Source organism: Caretta caretta, chromosome 6, assembly GCF_965140235.1.
Source record: "Caretta caretta isolate rCarCar2 chromosome 6, rCarCar1.hap1, whole genome shotgun sequence".
NCBI classification, from domain to species: Eukaryota; Metazoa; Chordata; order Testudines; family Cheloniidae; genus Caretta; species Caretta caretta.
The window spans coordinates 23242742-23254887 of record NC_134211.1 but is presented as its reverse complement, the minus strand read 5'-3'; the positions used below and the strand labels follow the sequence as shown (position 1 = coordinate 23254887).

At 45.0% G+C, this 12146-nt stretch overlaps 1 protein-coding gene across 17 annotated transcripts in view; it reads right to left on the bottom strand.

Moving 5' to 3' along the window:
- The window catches only part of BRSK2 (BR serine/threonine kinase 2), a 426862-nt gene that overhangs the window by 269646 nt on the left and 145070 nt on the right, over positions 1-12146 (bottom strand). The gene's annotated exons all lie outside the window — the stretch shown is intronic.

The following is a 12146-nucleotide window of genomic DNA, read 5'->3' as shown; positions in this document are numbered from 1 at the left end:
CATAACTAATCAATACAACAAACTGTGGCTCAGAATTTGCTTTCGGGAAACATTCAAGCGAACAGTGCACTTTTCACAGGAATTTATAGCTAGCGAAGCTCAAACATTTAAAAGTTGCCAGAAAGCAAACACAAAAGCATCCCGAACACCATCAAACTGAAAGTTGGTTTGGGAATTTGAGTCAATCTTTGCAGAAGATTTTGTTTTCACTCTCTGTTCATCTCTAGTAAGAACCTTGAAACCTGACCGACTTAGTCTTAGTAGGGGTGAGGGAGAATAAGTGATCACTCAAACAACTTACGTACTTGATTCTCTTCCTATGACATTCCAAAGAAGGGATGTTATGAATATAAATGGAACATTTCAATTTATAGAACATATTAATAATTAATTATTAATTACACACTACTAACACCTTCCCTATGCCCCCTCCTCAGGTTCTTTAATGATCTAACTGTGAGGAGATCACATTTTCTTGAGGATTCCTACAGGGAATAAAATGTAACCCTACTTCTCTTGTATCGTCATTCTTATTTCCCTGCCTCCCAGAGTTACAGGCCCGTCTTGCCCTTTCACTCTTGCTACACATGCCTCAGGCCAGGTAAGCTTAGTTCTGGAGTCCAAAAGGAAATAACAGGCATAACCAAATGATTAAGATATAAAAACAGAGATCAAGCCAAGAAAGCCCCATAGCACTGACCCAGTGGGAGAACAACAAGCAACTGTCATTTGACAGGTGATAGTAACTGTTCAAGGGAGATGAAAGGGGGTACAGATTGTCATTCACTATTAGCTTTAATGCTATTGATGACCATTTCCCAAACAAGCAAGTTACTGGCTTAATTAGGCTTCTACAGTAACCTAAAAAAGTGAACAGCTCACAGCCCCCACCCCCCGACTGTGCAGTAGAAACACAAAGCACTTTCCATGAGCTTGACAATGAAGGTGTTTCTCTTTGATAGGCTTACAACACAGCAAGAAGCCATCTGCAGCCTGGGAAGACACAAGGCAGAGCCTGATTAATAATTCCGTGCAGGTTTCTTATCGTCCATCACCATCCTCCCCTCCCCCTTATTCCCTAGGAAGATGAGTTCCATATTCAAAGCAGCCTGGGGTCTTCAGGCAGAGAAATGTGCATGATTTCTACTTGGCATTAAAGCAAGAATAGAACTCCCAAATTACAGCATCTGCTTACAACCCTTGAGATGGGGCCAGCACCACAAGGGATGCAGAGGGTCCCATAATTCATTTCACCAGCAGCACCAGAAGCAGGGGAAGTTAAATGTGTCACTCCATCACAGTGAGGCAGTGGGGTGGGGGAAGCCATCATTCATTCTGTCAGCTGCCCCTCCCTTCACCTAGCATCAGCAGGAGAAAATGGGGAAGATTTCCTATAACCATATGAACACCATAGTGGGGTTTGGAGGACCTTCTGAGTTTCCTTTCTAATTCATGCATTAATTGTCTGCACCTGCCCTTCTTGGTTCCTCAGTCTGCTGCAGCCTTCTCCAAATTCTAACTGCCTGGTCCTACAACTCTTACTAATATGCATAATCTTGCTGGCCTCAGTGAGAATACCAGTGCAAAGGACTCTTTGCATGAGTAAGGACAGCAGAACTGGAGCTTATCTGAATACAAGCAATTATAATTAATAGCATGTGGCATTTGTTCCAGCATTTTTAAACCCTTCTCCCTTGACTTCCATAATGGACAAGGAAGGATTTTTTGCTGAATCATTTTTTGATTCAAGTCAGTTTGGGACTTACTCTTCTATTTTTAAATGGATCCCCTCCCAACCATGTCTCCACATGTTCCTATGCCTACACTATTGTTCTGTGCATTTCGTTATTTGCCTGAGCTCAACTCAGAGATTTTCGGGACAGGGATCCTGTGTTTTTCAGTGCTTTGTAAAGGGTTAGGGACATGAATAGTGCTATATAATTAGGTTTAGAAGGATTAGATATTTATCAGTAAATATTGATAAATGTCAGTTTCATCGTACACAAGCACACACACAAACTGACAAAAATATTTCCAGTAATAATAACTGAAATTTGCAGATAGGTAAAGTAAGAAAAATGCTGCTTGAGAACTTATTAGAGTTTGATTTAAGGATATTTACTTTGTATATTTTGACATGTGATGTTCACAATTCGTGTTTTCATGGTTATAAAGCTTTAGCTTATTGAATCTCAACATCTGTGATCATTAAATAATTGTCTGCCCCCCAATAATTTCCTCTGAAAATTTAAATCCATAAAATGCTTCGAATAGATAATTTTCCACAACTGTGAAAATTTAAAATGAATAAAAATGGAAAAAATGCTTTAAAATAAACAAAATAAACCAAAATTATATATATAAAAAAATCAAATGATGCCAATCCTATGTATAATAAACAATAATAGCTTGACAGCAGTAATGTCTTTGGGAATGCACTACCCTAACCTCACAATTTCCCCCCAAGGTGCTTGTTTTGGGGGGGATTTCTCAGGACTTATAGTGGTACCATGGGTCACAGATGCAAATGCAAAAAGACAATGAATAAAAAAAAAGGAAAATGGGAAGTCTGAAAAGATTGCCTGTCTTGAGCCCTGCCATTGTCCAGATGCACTTGAGATACGAATAAAATAAATCCCCTCATTTTTTGTTAATAAATTGAATTTTATTTTATGTTACTTTTTCCCTTCTATGATAGAGATGAAGGGTTGTCAGATGAGATGAAAACTCTGGCATTTCAATTTCCCAATGCAAGCACATACACAAGGAAGCAGCCAATTTCTAGGAACCTACAGAAGCTAAATAGGATGTTTTCATTTTGTTCCATAATTGCAAAAACACACACACACACACAGACACACACACACGGCCACCAAAGAGCAGAGTCAGCAGTTGAAATAACTCTCTGAACCTTGCACAACTTTTGCCTTTCCTTTTCCTCCTACCCCAGATATAGAAAACGCCATAAATAAATCACAATATTAACAGATGCTCTAATGCAGGTTCTGTTCCCTCACTGTAAATCTTCAAGCACTCATCAAGAGCTAATTTTGCTTCTTTCCCGAGATTGGAATCTTAAGGAAGGAACTAGTCCACTAGCCTCTTGAAGAAACACTCTTAAACACAAGGCATTTTTTTCCTTGGCAGAGGTAACACACTATCTCATTTGTAACTGTTGAAACATTTTATTTTTTAAATTGATTTATTTATTTATGCGTTAGGGCTACATCTTTGACAGATTTGCACTGTATTTTTTCCTATGGCTTGAGCAGCTAAATTCAGTAGCCTTCGGCCTTAGACAATCTGTTCCATGTTGCCACAGGTGCTCCTGCAGACAATATGGACAACTGAAGGTTAACATGAGAAAATGCATCACTCTATGTGCCAGATAGCCACTACTCGTGTGCACACAGTTGTAACAAAATTTGACACAGATAGGCCCAGAATCCAAAGCATTTTTTCTTCCAGGTGGAACTTAACAATAGGGTTACAGCACCAAATGCATGCAGGGCCTGATTCCAAGACACAAATCAGAGTCTTTCCATTGACTTCACTATGCTTTCTATCGGACACACAGGGAGATGGCTTCAAATCTGTTTCATGGCCTGTGTGTGAAATGGGTTTAGAGGTCAATAATGACTCAGAAAAGGTGGAAGTATTCAGTAAATACTTCTGTTCTTTATTTGGGAAAAATAGATATGATAATACCCCTTTCTTTTCTGCAGGTATCTCAGGAGGATGTTAAACAGCAGTTACTAAAGTTAGACATTTTAAAATCAGCAGGTCCATATTACTTGCATCCATTAAAAAAGAGCTGACTGAGGAGCTCAATGGACCATCAATGTTGACTTTCAATAAGTCTTGGAACACCAGAAGACTGGAAGAAAGCTAAATAAATATTTGAGACAGGCAGCTATACCATCATTCTGAGGGATGTTGGTGTATAGTAAGGTGACACCTTCCTTATACATATTTACAGGACAACGGCAATGGTATGCACCCCAAACACATTGCCAAACTCATCCATTTCATTCATACCAATAACAGTTTTCTATTCAACAACAAACACTTTGTCCAAACATAGGAACAGCCATGGGGTGCTTGAATGACTCCCCAATATGCCAACCTCTTTGTGGGCCACCTTGAGGAAGAATTTCTAGATAAACGCATGATGAAACCAATGATATACCTGAGACATTGAAGATATTTTCATCCTCTGGGCAGACAATTTAAACTCCCTCCTAGATTTCCACCACCATTTCAACCACCACCTCCAGCCCATTAAACTCTCTCTGGAACACGCCTACTCAGCATCAACTTCTCGGACACCACAATCAGCTTCAACAAGGGAAACCTACAGACAACTATAAACAAGAAACCCACAGATCCCCACACCTACCTTCATAGATCCAGGAATCACCCCAAAACACCAAGAAATCTGTTATTTACAGCCAGGCACTCAGATACCACAGAATATGCTCCAGGAGAAAGTCCGGGATATAGACCTTGACACACTCAAAACTGCCTTCACCAAACAAGGACACTTCACCAGAGAAGTGGATCACATCATGGAACAGGACAGCCAAATACCCCAAGAGAACCTGCTTCAATACAGAAATAAAAAACCCATCTAACTTCACACCCCTAGTTGCTATCTACCAACCCTCACTGGAACCCATAGGAGGTATCACCAAACAACTACAACCCATACTCAGTGGGGATCACATCCTGAAAGAAATCTTTCCTGAAACCCCCTCTTTTTGTCCTTCAAACAACCCCCCAGCTTCTCCAAGCTCATCATCAGAAGCAAGCTCCCCACAGACCAGGAAACACCAACTCAAAGTGACACCAGACCCTGCCAGAACAACAGATGCAAAACCTGTAGACAAATCTTCAAGGCTACAATGATTAACACTCCCCCCCAACTCCCTCAATACACCTCTCAAAATCCATGGGTCCTACACATGCCTATCACAGCACGCAGTGTACCTCATCCAGTGCAGTAAATGCCCCAATAGCAACTATGTGGGTAAAACCAGACAATCACTATGCTCTCAGATGAACTCACACAGGAAAATGATAAAAGACAAAAACACCACATCACCTGTGGGCGAACACTTCTCACAAAGCAATCAATCAATCCATCAGTATCGGACTTCTCAGTCCCCATCCTCAAAGGAAACCTGCACAACGCTTTCAAAAGATGAGCCTAGGAGCTTAAATTCATTACTTTGCTAGACACTAAAAATCATGGACTGAATAGAGACACTGGATTATGGTTTATTACAACAAATCTGTAACCCACTAATAACCCCTCCACCTCCATCTGCTTGCCCTCGTCCCCTGCCTTCCTTTACTTCCTATGACTGGAGGGGTGTTAACAGGCCACTTCACCTTGAGTTGTCCCTTGAAATATGTGTTAACTACTTATGCTAAACAATCTGTTCCACCTTGTATTTAGCAGTGACACACTGAGTTAGTTTTCCAGACCTGAAGAAGAGCTCTGTGTAAACTCAAAAGCTTGTCTCTCTCAACAACAGAGGATGGTCCAATAAAATATATTACCTCATCCACCTTGTCTCTCTAATATCCTGGGACCAACATGGCTACAATACTGCACAGACTTCTGTTAGACATTTGATTTGGTACCACAGGACATTTTGATTAAAAATATAAAATAAACATGGCACACATTACATGGTTAACTGACCAGCCTCAAAATGTAACTGTAAATGAGAGAATCATCATCAAACAGGTGTGTTTCTAGTGGGGTCCCACAGGGATCGGTTCTTGGCCCTATGCGATTTAATATTTTTATTAACGACCTGGAAGAAAACAAACTCTTCCCTGTTTGTGGATGACACAAGAGTTGGGTGAGTGGTAAATAATGAAGAGGACAGGTCACTGAAACAAAGCGATATGGATTGCTTGGTAAGCTGGACACAAGCAAACAATAGGTGTTTTAATATAATGAAATGTAAATGTATACATCTAGGAACAAAAAATGTAGGCCATATTTATAGGATGGGGGACTCTACCCTTGGAAGCAGTGACTCTCTGAAAAAGATTTGGAGGTCATGGTGGATAATCAGCTTAACATGAGCTCCCAGGGTCACACCGTGGCCAAAAGAGCTATAATGCGATCCTTGGATGCTAAACACCGAGCAATCGTGAGTAGGAGTAGAGAGGTTATTTTACATCTGTATTTGGAACTGGTGCAACTGCTGCTCTAATACTGTGTCCAGTCCTGGTGCCCACAATTCAAGAAGGATGTGAATAAATTATAGAGGGTTCAAAGAAGAGCCATGAGAATGATTAAAAGATTAAAAAACCTGCCTTTTCTATAAAGACTCAAGGAGCTCAATCTATTTAGCTTAAAAAAAAAAGGTTATGGAGTGATTTGATTGCAGTTCATAAGTACCTACATGGGGAATAAATATTTAATAATGGACTCCTCCATCAGCAGAGAATGATACCTGATCCAATGGCTGGAAGTTGGAGCTAGACAAATTCAGACTGGAAACAAGGTATAAATTTTGAACAGCGAGAGTAATTAACCATTGGAATAACTTACCAAGGGCTGTGGTATATTCTTCATCACTGACAACTTTTAAATCAAGGTTTGATGTTTTTCTAAAAGATCCGCTCTAGGAATTAATTTAGGGAAGTTCTATGGCTTCTGTTATACATGTAGCCAAGAAGTCATTTAATCATCCATTTATCATTGTGTTTAGTGTTATGGTCAACTCATATGCTATTTCATATATAATCAATGTATGCTAAATAGATTTAAGTTGCAGGATTATAGAAGTATAAAATTGACAAGTATTTAGGAGTGATGAGTGTGTATTAGGTATATAAGTAAATCATGGTGGTAATGCAAGGCCTACAAGCTAAGGCCTGTAAGATTTTAGCTTAGCCATACTAGGCCATAGGCTTAATAACACTTGAGATGAGTAGGCCCTGGTCTACACTAGGACTTTAGATCGAATTTAGCAGCGTTAAATCGATTTAAACCTGCACCCGTCCACACAATGAAGCCCTTTATTTCGACTTAAAGGGCTCTTAAAATCGATTTCCTTACTCCACCCCTGACAAGTGGATTAGCGCTTAAATCGACGTTGCCGGCTCGAATTTGGGGTACTGTGGACACAATTCGATGGTATTGGCCTCCGGGAGCTATCCCAGAGTGCTCCATTCTGACCGCTCTGGACAGCGCTCTCAACTCAGATGCACTGGCCAGGTAGACAGGAAAAGAACCGCGAACTTTTGAATCTCATTTCCTGTTTGGCCAGCGTGGCAAGCTGCAGGTGACCATGCAGAGCTCATCAGCAGAGGTGACCATGATGGAGTCCCAGAATCGCAAAAGAGCTCCAGCATGGACTGAACGGGAGGTACGGGATCTGATCGCTGTTTGGGGAGAGGAATCCGTGCTATCAGAACTCCGTTCCAGTTTTCGAAATGCCAAAACCTTTCTGAAAATCTCCCAGGGCATGAAGGACAGAGGCCATAACAGGGACCCGAAGCAGTGCCGCGTGAAACTGAAGGAGCTGAGGCAAGCCTACCAGAAAACCAGAGAGGCGAACGGCCGCTCTGGGTCAGAGCCCCAAACATGCCGCTTCTATGATGAGCTGCATGCCATTTTAGGGGGTTCAGCCACCACTACCCCAGCCGTGTTGTTTGACTCCTTCAATGGAGATGGAGGCAATACGGAAGTAGGTTTTGGGGACGAAGAAGATGATGAGGAGGAGGTTGTAGATAGCTCACAGCAAGCAAGCGGAGAAACCGGTTTTCCCGACAGCCAGGAACTGTTTCTCACCCTAGACCTGGAGCCAGTACCCCCCGAACCCACCCAAGGCTGCCTCCTGGACTCAGCAGGCGGAGAAGGGACCTCTGGTGAGTGTACCTTTTAAAATGCTATACATGGTTTAAAAGCAAGCATGTGAAAGGATTACTTTGCCCTGGCATTTGCGGTTCTGCCTTTGCAAAAGGTTTCTGGGGAGGGCAGCCTTATTTCGTCCTTCATGGTAGGACACTTTACCACTCCAGGCCAGCAACACGTACTGGGGAATCACTGTAGAACAAAGCATTGCAGTGTATGTTTGCTGGCATTCAACCAAAATCCGTTCACGCGGTGGGAGGAGGCAAAATGCGACCTTGTAACGAAAGCACATGTGCTATGTATGTAATGTTAACTTTCAAGGTTTACCCTGAAAGAGTGTAGCCACTGTTTTATAAAATGTGTCTTTTTAAATACCGCTGTCCCTTTTTTTTTCTCCACCAGCTGCATGTGTTTCAATGATCACAGGATCTTCTCCTTCCCAGAGGCTAGTGAAGCTTAGAAAGAAAAAAAAACGCACTCGCGATGAAATGTTCTCCGAGCTCATGCTGTCCTCCCACACTGACAGAGCACAGACGAATGCGTGGAGGCAAATAATGTCAGAGTGCAGGAAAGCACAAAATGACCGGGAGGAGAGGTGGAGGGCTGAAGAGAGTAAGTGGCGGGCTGAAGAGAGTAAGTGGCGGGCTGAAGACAGGGCTGAAGCTCAAAGGTGGCGGCAGCGTGATGAGAGGAGGCAGGATTCAATGCTGAGGCTGCTGCAGGACCAAACCAGTATGCTCCAGTGTATGGTTGAGCTGCAGCAAAGGCAGCTGGAGCACAGACTGCCACTGCAGCCCCTCTGTAACCAACCGCCCTCCTCCCCAAGTTCCATAGCCTCCACACCCAGACGCCCAAGAACACGGTGGGGAGGCCTCCGGCCAACCAGCCACTCCCCCACAGAGGATTGCCCAAAAAAAAGAAGGCTGTCATTCAATAAATTTTAAAGTTGTAAACTTTTAAAGTGCTGTGCTTAAAGTGCTGTGTGGCATTTTCCTTCCCTCCTCCACCACCCCTCCTGGGATACCTTGGTAGTCATCCCCCTATTTGTGTGATGAATGAATAACGAATGCATGACTGTGAAGCAGCAATGACTTTATTGGCTCTGCAAGCAATGATTAAAGGGAGGAGGGGAGGGTGGTTAGCTTACAGGGAAGTAGAGTGAACCAAGGGGCGGGGGGGTTCATCAAGGAGAAACAAACAGAACTTTTACACCGTAGCCTGGCCAGTCATGAAACTGTTTTTCAAAGCTTCTCTGATGCGTACCGCGCCCTCCTGTGCTCTTCTAACCGCCCTGGTGTCTGGCTGCGCGTAACCAGCAGCCAGGCGATTTGCCTCAACCTCCCACCCCGCCATAAACGTCTCCCCCTTACTCTCACAGATATTGTGGAGCACACAGCAAGCAGTAATAACAGTGGGAATATTGGTTTCGCTGAGGTCTAAGCGAGTCAATAAACTGCGCCAGCGCGCCTTTAAACGTCCAAATGCACATTCTACCACCATTCTGCACTTGCTCAGCCTGTAGTTGAACAGCTCCTGACCACTGTCCAGGCTGCCTGTGTACGGCTTCATGAGCCATGGCATTAAGGGGTAGGCTGGGTCCCCAAGGATACATATAGGCATTTCAACATCCCCAACAGTTATTTTCTGGTCTGGGAATAAAGTCCCTTCCTGCAGCTTTTGAAACAGACCAGAGTTCCTGAAGATGCGAGCATCATGCACCTTTCCCGGCCATCCCACGTTGATGTTGGTGAAACGTCCCTTGTGATCCACCAGAGCTTGCAGCACTATTGAAAAGTACCCCTTGCGGTTTATGTACTCGGCGGCTTGGTGCTCCGGTGCCAAGATAGGGATATGGGTTCCGTCTATAGCCCCACCACAGTTAGGGAATCCCATTGCAGCAAAGCCATCCACTATGACCTGCACATTTCCCAGGGTCACTACCCTTGATATCAGCAGATCTTTGATTGCGTGGGCTACTTGCATCACAGCAGCCCCCACAGTAGATTTGCCCACTCCAAATTGATTCCCAACTGACCGGTAGCTGTCTGGCGTTGCAAGCTTCCACAGGGCTATCGCCACTCGCTTCTCAACTGTGAGGGCTGCTCTCATCTTGGTATTCATGCGCTTCAGGACAGGGGAAAGCAAGTCACAAAGTTCCATGAAAGTGCCCTTACGCATGCGAAAGTTTCGTAGCCACTGGGAATCGTCCCAGACCTGCAACACTATGCGGTCCCACCAGTCTGTGCTTGTTTCCCGAGCCCAGAATCGGCGTTCCACAGCATGAACCTGCCCCATTAGCACCATGATGCATGCATTGTCAGGGCCCATGCTTTCAGAGAAATCTGTGTCCATGTCCTGATCACTCACGGGACCGCGCTGACGTCGCCTCCTCGCCCGGTATCGCGTTGCCATGTTCTGGTGCTGCATATACTGCTGAATAATGCGTGTGGTGGTTAATGTGCTCCTAATTGCCAAAGTGAGCTGAGCGGGCTCCATGCTTGCCGTGGTATGGCGTCCGCACAGAAAAAAGGCGCGGAACGATTGTCTGCCGTTGCTCTGACGGAGGGAGGGGCGACTGACGACACGGCTTACAGGGTTGGCTTCAGGGAGCTAAAATCAACAAAGGGGGTGCCTGTACATCAAGGAGTATTTCAGGCAGGACTGCACGGAGGGTTCCAATAAGAAATGGTGCACCTAAGTTATCGTTGTTATTGGAACAAGGAGGTTAGCCTGGCCTCTGATTGATACATGGCTAGATTTACCTCGCTGCACCTTCTCTGTGAGTGACTGCAGTGTGACCTAGAGGAATGAGTCCCCTAGACAGGGGAGGAGGCAAATGAGTACAAAACAAATCTGGTCTATTTCTTGTTTTGACCCACTCCATCTATCTTTTACATCTTTGGCTGGCAGCAGACGGTGCAGAAGGACTGCATGCCATCCACATCTCATGGCTGCTTGGCAGAAGATGGTACAGTACGCCTGCTAGCCATCCCCATCTCTTGCCTGCCTGGCAGAAGATGGTGCAATACGACTGCTAGCAATCCTCATCTCTTGCCTGCCTGGCAGAAGATGGTACAGTACGACTGCTAGCAGTCCGTATCGCCTGCCTGCTCACCATAAGACGGTTCAATAGGACTGACTGCAGGACTAAAGAGAATGACCTGGTCAAGTCACTCCAAATTTAGTCCCTGCGCCCATGTCTGCCCAGGCGCTCCCAGCCGACGCGGCCAGGAGCACCTCGGACACGATGAGGACGACTACCAATCGTATTGCACCGTCTGCTGCCAGAAGGCAAGGGGTTGCTGCTACTGTGCAGCAAAGCCGTACCGCGTCTGCCAGCACCCAGGAGACATAGGGTGACGGTTACCTGAGCGGGCTCCATGCTTGCTGTGGTATGGCGTCTGCACAGGTAACTCAGGAAAAAAGGCGCGAAATGATTGTCTGCCCTTGCTTTCACGGAGGGAGGGAGGGAACGGGGGCCTGACGACACGTACCCAGAACCACCCGCGACAATGTTTTAGCCCCATCAGAGCGCTCCATTGTGACTGCTCTGGACAGCACTCTCAGATGCCCGATTGTTTGCCATTGCTCTGACGCTGGGAGGGGCGCTTACAGGGTTGGCTTCAGGGAGCTAAAATCAACAAAGGGGGTGGCTTTACATCAAGGAGTATTTCAGGCAGGACTTCACAGAGGGTTCCAATAAGAAATGGTGCACCTAAGTTATTGTCCTTATTGGAGCAAGAAGGTTAGCCTGGCCTCTGATTGATACATGGCTAGATTTACCTCGCTGCATCTTGACTGCAGTGTGATCTAGAAGAATGAGTCCCCTAGACAGGGGAGGGGGGGGAAGCAAATGAGTACAAAACAAATCTGGTCTATTTCTTGTTTTGACCCACTCCATCTATCTTTTACATCTTTGGCTGGCAGCAGACGGACTGCATGCCATCCACATCTCATGACTGCTCGGCAGAAGATGGTACAGCACGACTGCTAGCAGTCCGTATCGCCTGCCCGCTCACCATAAGACGGTTCAATAGGACTGACTGCAGGACTAAAGAGAATGACCTGGTCAAGTCACTCCAAATTTAGTCCCTGTGCCCATGTCTGCCCAGGCGCTCCTGATCGACCTCACAGAGGCGACCAGGAGCACCTCAGACATGACGATGACGGCTACCAGTCGTACTGTACCGTCTGCTGCCACAAGGCAAGGGGTTGCTGCTACTGTGTAGCAATGCCGTACCGCGTCTGCCAGCACCCAGGAGAC